Source organism: Scyliorhinus torazame, chromosome 9 (genome assembly GCF_047496885.1).
Source record: "Scyliorhinus torazame isolate Kashiwa2021f chromosome 9, sScyTor2.1, whole genome shotgun sequence".
Classification (NCBI taxonomy): Eukaryota; Metazoa; Chordata; class Chondrichthyes; order Carcharhiniformes; family Scyliorhinidae; genus Scyliorhinus; species Scyliorhinus torazame.
The window spans coordinates 37,992,933-38,013,895 of record NC_092715.1 but is presented as its reverse complement, the minus strand read 5'-3'; positions in this window follow the sequence as shown (position 1 = coordinate 38,013,895).

Genomic DNA, 20,963 nt, shown 5'->3' with positions numbered 1-20,963 from the left:
ACACTGGGTTCACCGCTCTCCTCCAACGCTGCTCCACACTTGGTTTCCGGCTCTCCTCCAACGCTGCTCCACACTGGGTTCACCGCTCTACTCCAACACTGCTCCACACTGGGTTCAGCTCTCTCCTAAAACACTGCTCCACACTTGGTTCACCACTCTCCTACAACGCTGCTCCACACTGGGTTCACCGCTCTCCTACAACACTGCTCCACACTGGGTTCAGCTCTCTCCTAAAACACTGCTCCACACTTGGTTCACCACTCTCCTTCAACGCTGCTCCACACTGGGTTCACCACTCTCCTCCAATGCTGCTCCACACTGGGTTCACCGCTCTCCTCCAACGCTGCTCCACACTGGGTTCATCGTCTCCACCAGCACTGCTCCACGTTGGGTTCATCCTCTCCTCCAGCGCTGCTCCACACTGGGTTCACCGCTCTCCTCCAATGCTGCTCCACACTGGGTTCACTGCTATCCTCCATCGCTGCTCTACACTGGGTTCAACTCTCTCCTCCAACGCTGCTCCACACTGGGTTCACCGCTCACCTCCAACGCTGCTCCACACTGGGTTCACCGCTCTCCACCTGCGCTGCTCCACACTGGGTTCATCGCTCTCCTCCAATGCTGCTCCACACTGGGTTCACCGCTCTCCTCCAGCGCTGCTCCACATTGGGTTCACCGCTCTCCTCCAACGCTGCTCCACACTGGGTTCACCGCTCTCCTCCAACGCTGCTCCACACTGGGTTCACCGCTCTCCTCCAGCGCTGCTCCACACTGGGTTCACCGCTCTGCTCCAACGCTGCTCCACACTGGGTTCACCGCTTTCCTCCAACGCTGCTCCACACTGGGTTCACCGCTCTCCTCCAACGCTGCTCCACACTGGGTTCATCGTCTCCTCCAACGCTGCTCCACACTGGGTTCACCGCTCTCCTCCTGCACTGCTCCACACTGGGTTCACCGCTCTCCCCCAACACTGCTCCACACTGGGTTCACCGCTCTCCTCCAACACTGCTCCACACTGGGTTCACCGCTCTCCTCCAGCACTGCTCCACACTGGGTTCACCGCTCTCCTCCAGCACTGCTCCACACTGGGTTCACCGCTCTCCTCCAACGCTGCTTCACACTGGGTTCATCGTCACCTCCAACGCAGCTCCACACTGGGTTCACCGCCCTCCCCCATCGCTGCTCCACACTGGGTTCACCGCTCACCTCCAACGCTGCTCCACCCTGGGTTCATCGTCACCTCCTACGCTGCTCCACTCTGGGTTCACCGCTCTCCTCCAACGCTGCTCCACACTGGGTTCACCGCTCTCCTCCAACGCTGCTCCACACTGGATTCATCGTCCCCTCCAACGAAGCTACACACTGGGTTCACCGCTCTCCTTCTGCACTGCTCCACACTGGGTTCACCGCTCTCCTTCTGCACTGCTCCACACTGGGTTCACCGCTCTCCTTCTGCACTGCTCCAGACTGGGTTCACCGCTCTCCTCCAATGCTGCTCCACACTTGGCTCACCACTCTCCTCCAACACTGCTCCACACTGGGTTCACCTCTCTCCTCCAACGCTGCCCACACTGGGCTCACCACTCTCCTCCAACGCTGCTCCACACTGGGTTCACCGCTCTCCTCCAAAGCTGCTCCACACTGGTTCACCGCTCTCCTCCAACGCTGCTCCACACAGGGTTTACCGCTCTCCTCCAACGCTGCTCCACACTGGGTTCACCGCTCTCGTCCAATGCTGCTCCACACTGGGTTCACCGCTCTCCTCCAGCACTGCTCCACACTGGTGTCACCGCTCTCCTCCAGCACTGCTCCACACTGGGTTCATCGTCTCCTCCAGCACTGCTCCACGCTGGGTTCATCGTCTCCTCCAGCGCTGCTCCACACTGTGTTCATCGTCTCCTCCTGCACTGCTCCACGCTGGGTTCACCGCTCTCCTCCAATGCTGCTCCACACTGGGTTCACCGCTATCCTCCATCGCTGCTCCGCACTGGGTTCAACTCTCTCCTCCAAAGCTGCTCCACACGGGGTTCACTGCTCTCCTCCAGCGCTGCTCCACACTGGGTTCACCGCTCTCCTCCAATGCTGCTCCACACTGGGTTCACCGCTATCCTCCATCGCTGCTCCACACTGGGTTCAACTCTCTCCTCCAAAGCTGCTCCACACGGGGTTCACCGCTCTCCTCCAACAAAGCTCCACACTGGGTTCATCGTCTCCTCCAACACTGCTCCACACTGGCTTCACCGCTCTCCTCCAACACTGCTCCACACTGGGTTCACCGCTCTCCTCTAATGCTGCTCCACACTGGGTTCACCGCTCTCCTCCAGCATTGCTCCACAGTGGGTTCACCGCTCTCATCCAACGCTGCTCCACACTGGGTTTACCGCTCTCCTCCAACGCTGCTCCACACTGGGTTCACCGCTCTCACCCAACGCTGCTCCACACTGGGTTCACCGCACACCTCCAACGCTGCTCCACACTGGGTTCACCGCTCTCCTCCAACGATGCTCCACACTGGGCTCACCACTCTCCTATAACACTGCTCCACACTGGGATAACCGCTCTACTCCAGCGCTGTTCCACACTGGGTTCACCTCTCTCCTAAAACACTGCTCCACACTTGGTTCACCACACTCCTACAATGCTGCTCCACACTGGGCTCACCACTCTCCTCCAATGCTGCTCCACACTGGGTTCACCGCTCTCCTCCAACGCTGCTCCACACTGGGTTCATCGTCTCCACCAGCACTGCTCCACGTTGGGTTCATCCTGTCCTACAGCGCTGCTCCACACTGGGTTCACCGCTCACCTCCAATGCTGCTCCACACTGGGTTCACCGCTATCCTCCATCGCTGCTCTACACTGGGTTCAACTCTCTCCTCCAACGCTGCTCCACACGGGGTTCACCGCTCTCCTCCAGCGCTGCTCCACACTGGGTTCACCGCTCTCCTCCAAAGCTGCTCGACACTGGGGTCATCATCTCCTCCAACACTGCTCCACACTGAGTTCATCGTCTCCTCCAACGCTGCTCCACACTGGGTTCACCGCTCTCCTCCAATGCTGCTCCACACTGGGTTCACCGCTCTCCTCCAACGCTGCTCCACACTGGGCTCACCGCTCTCCTCCAAACGTTACTCCACACTGGGTACACCACTCTCCTCCATGGCTGCTCCACACTGGGTTCACCGCTCTCCTCCAGCGCTGCTCCACACTGGGTTCACCGCTCTCCTCCAATGCTGCTCCACACTGGGTTCACCGCTATCCTCCATCGCTGCTCCACACTGGGTTCAACTCTCTCCTCCAAAGCTGCTCCACACGGGGTTCACCGCTCTCCTCCAACACTGCTCCACACTGGCTTCACCGCTCTCCTCCAACACTGCTCCACACTGGGTTCACCGCTCTCCTCTAATGCTGCTTCACACTGGGTTCACCGCTCTCCTCCAGCACTGCTCCACACTGGGTTCACCGCTCTCCTCCAGCACTGCTCCACAGTGGGTTCTCCGCTCTCCTCCAACGCTGCTCCACACTGGGTTCACCGCTCTCCTCCAGCACTGCTCCACACTGGCTTCACCGCTCTCCACCAACACTGCTCCACACTGGGTTCACCGCTCTCCTCTAATGCTGCTCCACACTGGGTTCACCGCTCTCCTCCAGCACTGCTCCACACTGGGCTCACCACTCTCCTCCAATGCTGCTCCACACTGGGTTCACCGCTCTCCTCCAGCGCTGCTCCACACTGGGTTCACCGCTCTGCTCCAACGCTGCTCCACACCGGGTTCACCGCTTTCCTCCAACGCTGCTCCACACTGGGTTCACCGCTCTCCTCCAACGCTGCTCCACACTGGGTTCATCGTCTCCTCCAACGCTGCTCCACACTGGGTTCACCGCTCTCCTCCTGCACTGCTCCACACTGGGTTCACCGCTCTCCCCCAACACTGCTCCACACTGGGTTCACCGCTCTCCTCCAACACTGCTTCAAAGTGGGTTCACCGCTCTCCTCCAGCACTGCTCCACACTGGGTTCACCGCTCTCCTCCAGCACTGCTCCACACTGGGTTCACCGGTCTCCTCCAACGCTGCTTCACACTGGGTTCATCGTCACCTCCAACGCTGCTCCACACTGGGTTCACCGCTCTCCCCCAACGCAGCTCCACACTGGGTTCACCGCCCTCCCCCATCGCTGCTCCACACTGGGTTCACCGCTCACCTCCAACGCTGCTCCACCCTGGGTTCATCGTCACCTCTTACGCTGCTCCACTCTGGGTTCACCGCTCTCCTCCAACGCTGCTCCACACTGGGTTCACCGCTCTCCTCCAATGCTGCTCCACACTGGATTCATCGTCCCCTCCAACGAAGCTACACACTGGGTTCACCGCTCTCCTTCTGCACTGCTCCACACTGGGTTCACCGCTCTCCCCCAACACTGATCCACACTGGGTTCACCGCTCTCCTCCAACACTGCTCCACACTGGGTTCACCTCTCTCCTCCAACGCTGCCCACACTGGGCTCACCACTCTCCTCCAACGCTGCTCCACACTGGGTTCACCGCTCTCCCCCAACACTGATCCACATTGGGTTCACCGCTCTCCTCCAACACTGATCCACACTGGGTTCACCGCTCTCCCCCAACACTGATCCACACTGGGTTCACCGCTCTCCTCCAACACTGATCCACACTGGGTTCACCGCTCTCCTCCAACACTGCTCCACACTGGGTTCACCTCTCTCCTCCAACGCTGCCCACACTGGGTTCACCGCTCTCCTCCAACGCTGCTCCACACAGGGTTTACCGCTCTCCTCCAACGCTGCTCCACACTGGGTTCACCGCTCTCGTCCAACGCTGCTCCACACTGGGTTCACCGCTCTCCTCCAGCACTGCTCCACACTCTGTTCATCGTCTCCTCCAGCACTGCTCCACGCTGGGTTCATCGTCTCCTCCAGCGCTGCTCCACACTGTGTTCATCGTCTCCTCCAGCACTGCTCCACGCTGGGTTCATCGTCTCCTCCAGCGCTGCTCCACACTGGGTTCACCGCTCTCCTCCAATGCTGCTCCACACTGGGTTCACCGCTATCCTCCATCGCCGCTCCACACTGGGTTCAACTCTCTACTCCAACGCTGCTCCACACGGGGTTCACTGCTCTCCTCCAGCGCTGCTCCACACTGGGTTCACCGCTCTCCTCCAATGCTGCTCCACACTGGGTTCACCGCTATCCTCCATCGCTGCTCCACACTGGGTTCAACTCTCTCCTCCAAAGCTGCTCCACACGGGGTTCTCCGCTCTCCTCCAACAAAGCTCCACACTGGGTTCATCGTCTCCTCCAACAATGCTCCACACTGGCTTCACCGCTCTCCTCCAACACTGCTCCACACTGGGTTCACCGCTCTCCTCTAATGCTGCTCCACACTGGGTTCACCGCTCTCCTCCAGCACTGCTCCACACTGGGTTCACCGCTCTCCTCCAGCATTGCTCCACAGTGGGTTCACCGCTCTCCTCCAACGCTGCTCCACACTGCGTTTACCGCTCTCCTCCAACGCTGCTCCACACTGGGTTCACCGCTCTCACCCAACGCTGCTCCACACTGGGTTCACCGCACACCTCCAACGCTGCTCCACACTGGGTTCACCGCTCTCCTCCAACGATGCTCCACACTGGGTTCACCGCTCTCCTCCAGCGCTGTTCCACAATGGGTTCACCTCTCTCCTACAACACTGCTCCACACTGGGATAACCGCTCTACTCCAGCGCTGTTCCACACTGGGTTCACCTCTCTCCTAAAACACTGCTCCACACTTGGTTCACCACACTCCTACAATGCTGCTCCACACTGGGTTCACCGCTCTCCTCCAACGCTGCTCCACACTGGGCTCACCACTCTCCTCCAATGCTGCTCCACACTGGGTTCAACGCTCTCCTCCAACGCTGCTCCACACTGGGTTCATCGTCTCCACCAGCACTGCTCCACGTTGGGTTCATCCTGTCCTACAGCGCTGCTCCACACTGGGTTCACCGCTCACCTCCAATGCTGCTCCACACTGGGTTCACCGCTATCCTCCATCGCTGCTCTACACTGGGTTCAACTCTCTCCTCCAACGCTGCTCCACACGGGGTTCACCGCTCTCCTCCAGCGCTGCTCCACACTGGGTTCACCGCTCTCCTCCAAAGCTGCTCCACACTGGGGTCATCATCTCCTCCAACACTGCTCCACACTGGGTTCATCGTCTCCTCCAACGCTGCTTCACACTGGGTTCACCGCTCTTCTCCAAGGCTGCTCCACAGTGGGTTCACTGCTCTCCACCAACGCTGCTCCACACTTGGTTCACGGCTCTCCTCCAACGCTGCTCCACACTGGGTTCACCGCTCTCCTCCAACGCTGCTCCACACTGGGCTCACCGCTCTCCTCCAAACGCTACTCCACACTGGGTACACCACTCTCCTCCATGGCTGCTCCACACTGGGTTCACCGCTCTCCTCCAACGCTGCTCCACACTGGGTTCACCGCTCTCCTCCATGGCTGCTCCACACTGGGTTCACCGCTCTCCTCGAACGCTGCTCCACACTGTGTTCACCGCTCTCCTCCAACGCTGCTCCACACTGGGTTCACCGCTCTCCTCCAACACTGCTCCACACTATGTTCACCGCTCTCCTCCAACGCTGCTCCACACTGGGCTCACCACTCTCCTCCAACACTGCTCCACACTGGGTTCACCTCTCTCCTCCAACGCTGCCCACACTGGGCTCACAACTCTCCTCCAACGCTGCTCCACACAGGGTTCACCGCTCTCCTCCAACACTGCTCCACACTGGGTTCACCGCTCTCCTCCAACGCTGCTCCACACTGGATTCACCGCTCTCCACCTGCGCTGCTCCACACTGGGTTCATCGCTCTCCTCCAGCGCTGCTCCACACTGGGTTCACCGCTCTCCTCCAACGCTGCTCCACACTGGGTTCACCGCTCTCCTCCAACGCTGCTCCACACTGGGTTCACCGCTCTTCTCCAACGCTGCTCCAAACTGGGTTCACCGCCCTCCACCTGCGCTGCTCCACACTGGCTTCACCGCTCACCTCCAACGCTGCTCCACACTGGGTTCACCGCTCTCCTCCAACGCTGCTCCAGACTGGGTTCACCGCTCTCCTCCAGCGCTGCTCCACACTGGGTTCACCGCTCTCCTCCAACGCTGCTCCACACTGGGTTCACCGCTCTCCTCCAACGCTGCTCCACACTGGGTTCACCGCCCTCCACCTGCGCTGCTCCACACTGGGTTCACCGCTCTCCTCCAACACTGCTCCAAACTGGGTTCACCGCTCACCTCCAACGCTGCTCCAGACTGGGTTCACCGCTCTCCTCCAGCGCTGCTCCACACTGGGTTCACCGCACTCCTCCAACGCTGCTCCACACTGGGTTCACCTCTCTCCTCCAACGCTGCTCCACACTGGGTTCCCCGCTCTGCTCCAACACTGCTCCACACTGGGTTCACCGCTCTCCTCCAAAGCTGCTCCACACTGGGTTCACCGCTCTCCTCCAACGCTGCTCCACACTGGGTTCACCGCTCTCCTCCAACGCTGCTCCACTCTGGGTTCACCGCTCTCCTCCAACGCTGCTCCACAGTGGGTTCACCGCTCTCGTCCAACGCTGCTCCACACTGGGTTCACCGCTCTCCTCCAACGCTGCTCCACTCTGGGTTCACCGCTCTCCTCCAACGCTGCTCCACACTGGGTTCACCGCTCTCCTCCAACGCTGCTCCACACTGGGTTCACCGCTCTCCTCCAACGCTGCTCCACTCTGGGTTCACCGCTCTCCTCCAACACTGCTCCACAGTGGGTTCACCGCTCTCGTCCAACGCTGCTCCACGCTGGGTTCATCGTCTCCTCCAGCGCTGCTCCACACGGGGTTCACCGCTCTCATCCAATGCTGCTCCACACTGGGTTGACCGCTCTCCTCCAACGCTGCTCCACACTGGGCTCATCGTCTCCACCAGCACTGCTCCACGCTGGGTTCATCGTCTCCTCCAGCGCTGCTCCATACTGGGTTCACCGCTCTCCTCCAATGCTGCTCCACACTGGGTTCACCGCTATCCTCCATCGCTGCTCCACACTGGGTTCAACTCTCTCCTCCAAAGCTGCTCCACACGGGGTTCACCGCTCTCCTCCAACACTGCTCCACACTGGGTTCAACTCTCTCCTCCAACGCTGCTCCACACGGGGTTCACCGCTCTCCTCCAGCGCTGCTCCACGCTGGGTTCACCGCTATCCTCCATCGCTGCTCCACACTGGGTTCAACTCTCTCCTCCAAAGCTGCTCCACACGGGGTTCACCGCTCTCCTCCAACACTGCTCCACACTGGCTTCACCGCTCTCCTCCAACACTGCTCCACACTGGGTTCACCGCTCTCCTCTAATGCTGCTCCACACTGGGTTCACCGCTCTCCTCCAGCACTGCTCCACACTGGGTTCACCGCTCTCCTCCAGCACTGCTCCACAGTGGGTTCTCCGCTCTCCTCCAACGCTGCTCCACACTGGGTTCACCGCTCTCCTCCAGCACTGCTCCACACTGGCTTCACCGCTCTCCACCAACACTGCTCCACTCTGGGTTCACCGCTCTCCTCTAATGCTGCTCCACACTGGGTTCACCGCTCTCCTCCAGCACTGCTCCACACTGGGCTCACCACTCTCCTCCAATGCTGCTCCACACTGGGTTCACCGCTCTCCTCCAGCGCTGCTCCACACTGGGTTCACCGCTCTGCTCCAACGCTGCTCCACACTGGGTTCACCGCTTTCCTCCAACGCTGCTCCACACTGGGTTCACCGCTCTCCTCCAACGCTGCTCCACACTGGGTTCATCGTCTCCTCCAACGCTGCTCCACACTGGCTTCACCGCTCACCTCCAACGCTGCTCCACACTGGGTTCACCGCTCTCCTCCAACGCTGCTCCAGACTGGGTTCACCGCTCTCCTCCAGCGCTGCTCCACACTGGGTTCACCGCTCTCCTCCAACGCTGCTCCACACTGGGTTCACCGCTCTCCTCCAACGCTGCTCCACACTGGGTTCACCGCCCTCCACCTGCGCTGCTCCACACTGGGTTCACCGCTCTCCTCCAACACTGCTCCAAACTGGGTTCACCGCTCACCTCCAACGCTGCTCCAGACTGGGTTCACCGCTCTCCTCCAGCGCTGCTCCACACTGGGTTCACCGCACTCCTCCAACGCTGCTCCACACTGGGTTCACCTCTCTCCTCCAACGCTGCTCCACACTGGGTTCCCCGCTCTGCTCCAACACTGCTCCACACTGGGTTCACCGCTCTCCTCCAAAGCTGCTCCACACTGGGTTCACCGCTCTCCTCCAACGCTGCTCCACACTGGGTTCACCGCTCTCCTCCAACGCTGCTCCACTCTGGGTTCACCGCTCTCCTCCAACGCTGCTCCACAGTGGGTTCACCGCTCTCGTCCAACGCTGCTCCACACTGGGTTCACCGCTCTCCTCCAACGCTGCTCCACTCTGGGTTCACCGCTCTCCTCCAACGCTGCTCCACACTGGGTTCACCGCTCTCCTCCAACGCTGCTCCACACTGGGTTCACCGCTCTCCTCCAACGCTGCTCCACTCTGGGTTCACCGCTCTCCTCCAACACTGCTCCACAGTGGGTTCACCGCTCTCGTCCAACGCTGCTCCACGCTGGGTTCATCGTCTCCTCCAGCGCTGCTCCACACGGGGTTCACCGCTCTCATCCAATGCTGCTCCACACTGGGTTGACCGCTCTCCTCCAACGCTGCTCCACACTGGGCTCATCGTCTCCACCAGCACTGCTCCACGCTGGGTTCATCGTCTCCTCCAGCGCTGCTCCATACTGGGTTCACCGCTCTCCTCCAATGCTGCTCCACACTGGGTTCACCGCTATCCTCCATCGCTGCTCCACACTGGGTTCAACTCTCTCCTCCAAAGCTGCTCCACACGGGGTTCACCGCTCTCCTCCAACACTGCTCCACACTGGGTTCAACTCTCTCCTCCAACGCTGCTCCACACGGGGTTCACCGCTCTCCTCCAGCGCTGCTCCACGCTGGGTTCACCGCTATCCTCCATCGCTGCTCCACACTGGGTTCAACTCTCTCCTCCAAAGCTGCTCCACACGGGGTTCACCGCTCTCCTCCAACACTGCTCCACACTGGCTTCACCGCTCTCCTCCAACACTGCTCCACACTGGGTTCACCGCTCTCCTCTAATGCTGCTCCACACTGGGTTCACCGCTCTCCTCCAGCACTGCTCCACACTGGGTTCACCGCTCTCCTCCAGCACTGCTCCACAGTGGGTTCTCCGCTCTCCTCCAACGCTGCTCCACACTGGGTTCACCGCTCTCCTCCAGCACTGCTCCACACTGGCTTCACCGCTCTCCACCAACACTGCTCCACTCTGGGTTCACCGCTCTCCTCTAATGCTGCTCCACACTGGGTTCACCGCTCTCCTCCAGCACTGCTCCACACTGGGCTCACCACTCTCCTCCAATGCTGCTCCACACTGGGTTCACCGCTCTCCTCCAGCGCTGCTCCACACTGGGTTCACCGCTCTGCTCCAACGCTGCTCCACACTGGGTTCACCGCTTTCCTCCAACGCTGCTCCACACTGGGTTCACCGCTCTCCTCCAACGCTGCTCCACACTGGGTTCATCGTCTCCTCCAACGCTGCTCCACACTGGGTTCACCGCTCTCCTCCTGCACTGCTCCACACTGGGTTCACCGCTCTCCCCCAACACTGCTCCACACTGGGTTCACCGCTCTCCTCCAACACTGCTCCACACTGGGTTCACCGCTCTCCTCCAGCACTGCTCCACACTGGGTTCACCGCTCTCCTCCAGCACTGCTCCACACTGGGTTCACCGCTCTCCTCCAACGCTGCTTCACACTGGGTTCATCGTCACCTCCAACGCTGCTCCACACTGGGTTCACCGCTCTCCCCCAACGCAGCTCCACACTGGGTTCACCGCCCTCCCCCATCGCTGCTCCACACTGGGTTCACCGCTCACCTCCAACGCTGCTCCACCCTGGGTTCATCGTCAACTCCTACGCTGCTCCACTCTGGGTTCACCGCTCTCCTCCAACGCTGCTCCACACTGGGTTCACCGCTCTCCTCCAACGCTGCTCCACACTGGATTCATCGTCCCCTCCAACGAAGCTACACACTGGGTTCACCGCTCTCCTTCTGCACTGCTCCACACTGGGTTCACCGCTCTCCCCCAACACTGCTCCAAACTGGGTTCACCGCTCACCTCCAACGCTGCTCCAGACTGGGTTCACCGCTCTCCTCCAGCGCTGCTCCACACTGGGTTCACCGCTCTCCTCCAACACTGCTCCAAACTGGGTTCACCGCTCTCCTCCAACGCTGCTCCACACTGGGTTCACCGCCCTCCACCTGCGCTGCTCCACACTGGGTTCACCGCTCTCCTCCAACACTGCTCCAAACTGGGTTCACCGCTCACCTCCAACGCTGCTCCAGACTGGGTTCACCGCTCTCCTCCAGCGCTGCTCCACACTGGGTTCACCGCACTCCTCCAACGCTGCTCCACACTGGGTTCACCTCTCTCCTCCAACGCTGCTCCACACTGGGTTCCCCGCTCTGCTCCAACACTGCTCCACACTGGGTTCACCGCTCTCCTCCAAAGCTGCTCCACACTGGGTTCACCGCTCTCCTCCAACGCTGCTCCACACTGGGTTCACCGCTCTCCTCCAACGCTGCTCCACTCTGGGTTCACCGCTCTCCTCCAACGCTGCTCCACAGTGGGTTCACCGCTCTCGTCCAACGCTGCTCCACACTGGGTTCACCGCTCTCCTCCAACGCTGCTCCACTCTGGGTTCACCGCTCTCCTCCAACGCTGCTCCACACTGGGTTCACCGCTCTCCTCCAACGCTGCTCCACACTGGGTTCACCGCTCTCCTCCAACGCTGCTCCACTCTGGGTTCACCGCTCTCCTCCAACACTGCTCCACAGTGGGTTCACCGCTCTCGTCCAACGCTGCTCCACGCTGGGTTCATCGTCTCCTCCAGCGCTGCTCCACACGGGGTTCACCGCTCTCATCCAATGCTGCTCCACACTGGGTTGACCGCTCTCCTCCAACGCTGCTCCACACTGGGCTCATCGTCTCCACCAGCACTGCTCCACGCTGGGTTCATCGTCTCCTCCAGCGCTGCTCCATACTGGGTTCACCGCTCTCCTCCAATGCTGCTCCACACTGGGTTCACCGCTATCCTCCATCGCTGCTCCACACTGGGTTCAACTCTCTCCTCCAAAGCTGCTCCACACGGGGTTCACCGCTCTCCTCCAACACTGCTCCACACTGGGTTCAACTCTCTCCTCCAACGCTGCTCCACACGGGGTTCACCGCTCTCCTCCAGCGCTGCTCCACGCTGGGTTCACCGCTATCCTCCATCGCTGCTCCACACTGGGTTCAACTCTCTCCTCCAAAGCTGCTCCACACGGGGTTCACCGCTCTCCTCCAACACTGCTCCACACTGGCTTCACCGCTCTCCTCCAACACTGCTCCACACTGGGTTCACCGCTCTCCTCTAATGCTGCTCCACACTGGGTTCACCGCTCTCCTCCAGCACTGCTCCACACTGGGTTCACCGCTCTCCTCCAGCACTGCTCCACAGTGGGTTCTCCGCTCTCCTCCAACGCTGCTCCACACTGGGTTCACCGCTCTCCTCCAGCACTGCTCCACACTGGCTTCACCGCTCTCCACCAACACTGCTCCACTCTGGGTTCACCGCTCTCCTCTAATGCTGCTCCACACTGGGTTCACCGCTCTCCTCCAGCACTGCTCCACACTGGGCTCACCACTCTCCTCCAATGCTGCTCCACACTGGGTTCACCGCTCTCCTCCAGCGCTGCTCCACACTGGGTTCACCGCTCTGCTCCAACGCTGCTCCACACTGGGTTCACCGCTTTCCTCCAACGCTGCTCCACACTGGGTTCACCGCTCTCCTCCAACGCTGCTCCACACTGGGTTCATCGTCTCCTCCAACGCTGCTCCACACTGGGTTCACCGCTCTCCTCCTGCACTGCTCCACACTGGGTTCACCGCTCTCCCCCAACACTGCTCCACACTGGGTTCACCGCTCTCCTCCAACACTGCTCCACACTGGGTTCACCGCTCTCCTCCAGCACTGCTCCACACTGGGTTCACCGCTCTCCTCCAGCACTGCTCCACACTGGGTTCACCGCTCTCCTCCAACGCTGCTTCACACTGGGTTCATCGTCACCTCCAACGCTGCTCCACACTGGGTTCACCGCTCTCCCCCAACGCAGCTCCACACTGGGTTCACCGCCCTCCCCCATCGCTGCTCCACACTGGGTTCACCGCTCACCTCCAACGCTGCTCCACCCTGGGTTCATCGTCAACTCCTACGCTGCTCCACTCTGGGTTCACCGCTCTCCTCCAACGCTGCTCCACACTGGGTTCACCGCTCTCCTCCAACGCTGCTCCACACTGGATTCATCGTCCCCTCCAACGAAGCTACACACTGGGTTCACCGCTCTCCTTCTGCACTGCTCCACACTGGGTTCACCGCTCTCCCCCAACACTGATCCACACTGGGTTCACCGCTCTCCTCCAACACTGCTCCACACTGGGTTCACCGCTCTCCTCCAATGCTGCTCCACACTGGGTTCAGCTCTCTCCTAAAACACTGCTCCACACAGGGTTCACCACTCTCCTACAACGCTGCTCCACACTGGGTTCACCGCTCTCCACCAACGCTGCTCCACACTGGGCTCACCGCTCTGCTCCAACGCTGCTCCACACTGGGTTCACCGCTCTCCTCCGACGCTGCTCCACACTGGGTTCACCGCTCTCCTCCAACGCTGCTCCACACTGGGTTCATCGTATCCTCCAACGCTGCTCCACACTGGGTTCACCGCTCTCCTCCTGCACTGCTCCACACTGGGTTCACCGCTCTCCCCCAACACTGCTCCACACTGGGTTCACCGCTCTCCTCCAACACTGCTCCACACTGGGTTCACCGCTCTCCTCCAGCACTGCTCCACACTGGGTTCACCGCTCTCCTCCAGCACTGCTCCACACTGGTTTCACCGCTCACCTCCAACGCTGCTCCACACTGGATTCAACGTCTCCTCCAGCGCTGCTCCACACTGGGTTCATCGTCTCCTCCAACGCTGCTTCACACTGGGTTCACTGCCCTTCTCCAAGGCTGCTCCACAGTGGGTTCACCGCTCTCCTCCAACGCTGCTCCACACTGGGTTCACCGCTCTCCTCCAACGCTGCTCCACACTGGGTTCACTGCTCTCCTCCAACGCTGCTCCACACTGGGTTCACTGCTCTCCTCCAACGCTGCTCCACACTGGGTTCACCGCTCTCCTCCAACGCTACTCCACACTGGGTTCACCGCTCTCCTCCAACGCTGCTCCACACTGGGTTCACCGCTCTCCTCCAACGCTGCTCCACACTGGGTTCACCGCTCTCCCCCAACGCTGCTCCACAAGGGGTTCAATGCTCACCTCCAACGCTGCTCCACACTGGGTTCACCGCTCTCCTCCAGCGCTGCTCCACACTGGGTTCACCGCTATCCTCCATCGCTGCTCCACACTGGGTTCAACTCTCTCCTCCAAAGCTGCTCCACACGGGGTTCACCGCTCTCCTCCAGCGCTGCTCCACACTGGGTTCACCGCTCTCCTCCAACACTGCTCCACACTGGGTTCAACTCTCTCCTCCAGCGCTGCTCCACACTGGGTTCATCGTCTCCTCCAACACTGCTCCACACTGGCTTCACCGCTCTCCTCCAACACTGCTCCACACTGGGTTCACCGCTCTCCTCTAATGCTGCTCCACACTGGGTTCACCGCTCTCCTCCAGCGCTGCTCCACACTGGGTTCACCGCTCTCCTCCAACACTGCTCCACACTGGGTTCACCGCTCACCTCCAACGCTGCTCCACACTGGGTTCACCGCTCTACTCCAACGCTGCTCCACACTGGGTTCACCGCTCTTCTCCAACGCTGCTCCACACTGGGTTCACCGCCCTCCACCTGCGCTGCTCCACACTGGGTTCACCGCTCACCTCCAACGCTGCTCCACACTGGGTTCACCGCTCTACTCCAACGCTGCTCCAGACTGGGTTCACCGCTCTCCTCCAGCGCTGCTCCACACTGGGTTCACCGCTCTCCTCCAACGCTGCTCCACACTGGGTTCACCGCTCTCCTCCAACGCTGCTCCACACTGGGTTCACCGCCCTCCACCTGCGCTGCTCCACACTGGGTTCACCGCTCACCTCCAACGCTGCTCCACACTGGGTTCACCGCTCTACTCCAACGCTGCTCCAGACTGGGTTCACCGCTCTCCTCCAGCGCTGCTCCACACTGGGTTCACCGCACTCCTCCAACGCTGCTCCACACTGGGTTCACGGCTCTGCTCCAACGCTGCTCCACACTGGGTTCACCGCTCTCCTCCAACGCTGCTCCACACTGGGCTCACCACTCTTCTCCAACGCTGCTCCACACTGGGTTCACCTCTCTCCTCCAACGCTGCTCCACACTGGGTTCCCCGCTCTGCTCCAACACTGCTCCACACTGGGTTCACCGCTCTCCTCCAAAGCTGCTCCACACTGGGTTCACCGCTCTCCTCCAACGCTGCTCCACACTGGGTTCACCGCTCTCCTCCAACGCTGCTCCACAGTGGGTTCACCGCTCTCCTCCAACGCTGCTCCACACTGGGTTCACCGCTCTCCTCCAACGCTGCTCCACAGTGGGTTCACCGCTCTCCTCCAACGCTGCTCCACAGTGGGTTCACCGCTCTCGTCCAACGCTGCTCCACGCTGGGTTCATCGTCTCCTCCAGCGCTGCTCCACACGGGGTTCACCGCTCTCATCCAATGCTGCTCCACACTGGGTTGACCGCTCTCCTCCAACGCTGCTCCACACTGGGCTCATCGTCTCCACCAGCACTGCTCCACGCTGGGTTCATCATCTCCTCCAGCGCTGCTCCATACTGGGTTCACCGCTCTCCTCCAAAGCTGCTCCACACGGGGTTCACCGCTCTCCTCCAACACTGCTCCACACTGGGTTCAACTCTCTCCTCCAACGCTGCTCCACACGGGGTTCACCGCTCTCCTCCAGCGCTGCTCCACACTGGGTTCACCGCTCTCCTCCAATGCTGCTCCACACTGGGTTCACCGCTATCCTCCATCGCTGCTCCACACTGGGTTCAACTCTCTCCTCCAAAGCTGCTCCACACGGGGTTCACCGCTCTCCTCCAACACTGCTCCACACTGGCTTCACCGCTCTCCTCCAACACTGCTCCACACTGGGTTCACCGCTCTCCTCTAATGCTGCTCCACACTGGGTTCACCGCTCTCCTCCAGCACTGCTCCACACTGGGTTCACCGCTCTCCTCCAGCACTGCTCCACAGTGGGTTCTCCGCTCTCCTCCAACGCTGATCCACACTGGGTTCACCTCTCTCCTCCAACGCTGCTCCACACTGGGTTCACCGCTCTCCTCCAGCGCTGCACCACACTGGGTTCACCGCTCTCGTCCAACGCTGCTCCACACTGGGTTCACCGCTCTCCTCCAGCGCTGCTCCACACTGGGTTCACCGCTCTCCTCCATCGCTGCTCCACGCTGGGTTCATCGTCTCCTCCAGCGCTGCTCCACACGGGGTTCACCGCTCTCCTCAAATGCTGCTCCACACTGGGTTCATCGTCTCCTCCAGCGCTGCTCCACACTGGGTTCACCGCTCTCCTCCAATGCTGCTCCACACTGGGTTCACCGCTATCCTCCAGCGCTGCTCCACACTGGGTTCTACTCTCTCCTCCAACGCTGCTCCACACGGGGTTCACCGCTCTCCTCCAGCGCTGCTCCACACTGGGTTCACCGCTCTCCTCCAACGCTGCTCCACACTGGGGTCATTATCTCCTCCAACACTGCTCCACACTGGGTTCATCGTCTCCTCCATCGCTGCTTCACACTGGGTTCACCGCCCTTCTCCAAGGCTGCTCCACACTGGGTTCACCGCTCTCCTCCAATGCTGCTCCACACTGGGTTCACCGCTCTCCTCCAACGCTGCTCCACACTGGGTTCACCGCTCTCCTCCAAACGCTACTCCACACTGGGTTCCCCACTCTCCTCCATGGCTGCTCCACACTGGGTTCACCGCTCTCCTCCAACGCTGCTCCACACTGGGTTCACCGCTCTCCTCCATGGCTGCTCCACACTGGGTTCACCGCTCTCCTCGAACGCTGCTCCACACTGGGTTCACCGCTCTCCTCCAACGCTGCTCCACACTGGGTTAACCGCTCTCCTCCAACATTGCTCCACACTGGGTTCACCGCTCTCCTCCAACGCTGCTCCACACTGGGTTCACCACTCTCCTCCAACACTGCTCCACACTGGGTTCACCGCTCTCCTCCAACGCTGCCCACACTGGGCTCACCACTCTCCTCCAACGCTGCTCCACACTGGGTTCCCCGCTCTCCTCAAACACTGCTCCACACTGGGTTCACCGCACTCCTCCAGCGCTGCTCCACACTGGGTACACCGCTCTCCTCCAGCGCTGCTCCACACTGGGTACACCGCTCTCCTCCAACGCTGCTCCACACTGGGTTCACCGCTCTCCACCTGCACTGCTCCACACTGGGCTCATCGCTCTCCTCCAATGCTGCTCCACACTGGGTTCACCGCTCTCCTCCAACGCTGCTCCACACGGGGTTCACCGCTCTCCTCCAACGCTGCTCCACACTGGGTTCACCGCCCTCCACCTGCGCTGCTCCACACGGGGTTCACCGCTCTCCTCCAACACTGCTCCACACTGGGTTCCCCGCTCACCTCCAACGCTGCTCCACACTGGGTTCACGGCTCTACTCCAACGCTGCTCCAGACTGGGTTCACCGCTCTCCTCCAGCGCTGCTCCACACTGGGTTCACCGCTCTCCTCCAACGGTGCTCCACACTGGGTTCACCGCTCTGCTCCAACGCTGCTCCACACTGGGTTCACCGCTCTCCTCCAACGCTGCTCCACACTGGGCTCACCTCTCTCCTCCAACGCTGCTCCACACTGGGTTCACCTCTCTCCTCCAACGCTGCTCCACACTGGATTCACCGATCTCCTCCAACGCTGCTCCACACTGGGTTCCCCGCTCTGCTCCAACACTGCTCCACACTGGGTTCACCGCTCTCCTCCAAAGCTGCTCCACACTGGGTTCACCGCTCTCCTCCAACGCTGCTCCACACAGGGTTTACCGCTCTCCTCCAACGCTGCTCCACACTGGGTTCACCGCTCTCGTCCAACGCTGCTCCACACTGGGTTCACCGCTCTCCTCCAGCACTGCTCCACGCTGGGTTCATCGTCTCCTCCAGCACTGCTCCACGCTGGGTTCATCGTCTCCTCCAGCGCTGCTCCACACTGGGTTCACCGCTCTCCTCCAATGCTGCTCCACACTGGGTTCACCGCTATCCTCCATCGCCGCTCCACACTGGGTTCAACTCTCTACTCCAACGCTGCTCCACACGGGGTTCACTGCTCTCCTCCAGCGCTGCTCCACACTGGGTTCACCGCTCTCCTCCAATGCTGCTCCACACTGGGTTCACCGCTATCCTCCAACGCTGCTCCACACTGGGTTCACCGCTCTCCTCCAGCGCTGCTCCACACTGGGTTCACCGCTCTCCTCCATCGCTGCTCCACGCTGGGTTCATCGTCTCCTCCAGCGCTGCTCCACACGGGGTTCACCGCTGTCCTCAAATGCTGCTCCACACTGGGTTCATCGTCTCCTCCAGCGCTGCTCCACACTGGGTTCACCGCTCTCCTCCAATGCTGCTCCACACTGGGTTCACCGCTATCCTCCATCGCTGCTCCACACTGGGTTCTACTCTCTCCTCCAACGTTGCTCCACACGGGGTTCACCGCTCTCCTCCAGCGCTGCACCACACTGTGTTCACCGCTCTCCTCCAACGCTGGTCCACACAGGGTTTACCGCTCTCCTCCAACGCTGCCCACACTGGGCTCACCACTCTCCTCCAACGCTGCTCCACACTGGGTTCCCCGCTCTCCTCAAACACTGCTCCACACTGGGTTCACCGCACTCCTCCAGCGCTGCTCCACACTGGGTACACCGCTCTCCTCCAGCGCTGCTCCACACTGGGTACACCGCTCTCCTCCAACGCTGCTCCACACTGGGTTCACCGCTCTCCACCTGCACTGCTCCACACTGGGTTCATCGCTCTCCTCCAATGCTGCTCCACACTGGGTTCACCGCTCTCCTCCAGCGCTGCTCGAGACAATGTTCACCGCTCTCCTCCAACGCTGCTCCACACTGGGTTCACCGCTCTCCTCCAACGCTGCTCCACACTGGGTTCACCGCCCTCCACCTGCGCTGCTCCACACGGGGTTCACCGCTCTCCTCCAACACTGCTCCACACTGGGTTCACCGCTCACCTCCAACGCTGCTCCACACTGGGTTCACGGCTCTACTCCAACGCTGCTCCAGACTGGGTTCACCGCTCTCCTCCAGCGCTGCTCCACACTGGGTTCACCGCTCTCCTCCAACGGTGCTCCACACTGGGTTCACCGCTCTCCTCCAACGGTGCTCCACACTGGGTTCACCGCTCTGCTCCAACGCTGCTCCACACTGGGTTCACCGCTCTCCTCCAACGCTGCTCCACACTGGGCTCACCTCTCTCCTCCAACGCTGCTCCACACTGGGTTCACCTCTCTCGTCCAACGCTGCTCCACACTGGATTCACCGATCTCCTCCAACGCTGCTCCACACTGGGTTCCCCGCTCTGCTCCAACACTGCTCCACACTGGGTTCACCGCTCTCCTCCAAAGCTGCTCCACACTGGGTTCACCGCTGTCCTCCAACGCTGCTCCACACAGGGTTTACCGCTCTCCTCCAACGCTGCTCCACACTGGGTTCACCGCTCTCGTCCAACGCTGCTCCACACTGGGTTCACCGCTCTCCTCCAGCACTGCTCCACGCTGGGTTCATCGTCTCCTCCAGCACTGCTCCACGCTGGGTTCATCGTCTCCTCCAGCGCTGCTCCACACTGGGTTCACCGCTCTCCTCCAATGCTGCTCCACACTGGGTTCACCGCTATCCTCCATCGCCGCTCCACACTGGGTTCAACTCTCTACTCCAACGCTGCTCCACACGGGGTTCACTGCTCTCCTCCAGCGCTGCTCCACACTGGGTTCACCGCTCTCCTCCAATGCTGCTCCACACTGGGTTCACCGCTATCCTCCAACACTGCTCCACACTGGGTTCACCGCTCTCCTCCAGCGCTGCTCCACACTGGGTTCACCGCTCTCCTCCATCGCTGCTCCACGCTGGGTTCATCGTCTCCTCCAGCGCTGCTCCACACGGGGTTCACCGCTGTCCTCAAATGCTGCTCCACACTGGGTTCATCGTCTCCTCCAGCGCTGCTCCACACTGGGTTCACCGCTCTCCTCCAATGCTGCTCCACACTGGGTTCACCGCTATCCTCCATCGCTGCTCCACACTGGGTTCTACTCTCTCCTCCAACGTTGCTCCACACGGGGTTCACCGCTCTCCTCCAGCGCTGCACCACACTGGGTTCACCGCTCTCGTCCATCGTTGCTCCACACTGGGTTCACCGCTCTCCTCCAGCGCTGCTCCACACTGGGTTCACCGCTCTCCTCCATCGCTGCTCCACGCTGGGTTCATCGTCTCCTCCAGCGCTGCTCCACACGGGGTTCACCGCTCTCCTCAAATGCTGCTCCACACTGGGTTCATCGTCTCCTCCAGCGCTGCTCCACACTGGGTTCACCGCTATCCTCCATCGCTGCTCCACACTGGTTTCTACTCTCTCCTCCAACGCTGCTCCACACGGGGTTCACCGCTCTCCTCCAGCGCTGCTCCACACTGGGTTCACCGCTCTCCTCCAACGCTGCTCCACACTGGGGTCATTATCTCCTCCAACACTGCTCCACACTGGGTTCATCGTCTCCTCCATCGCTGCTTC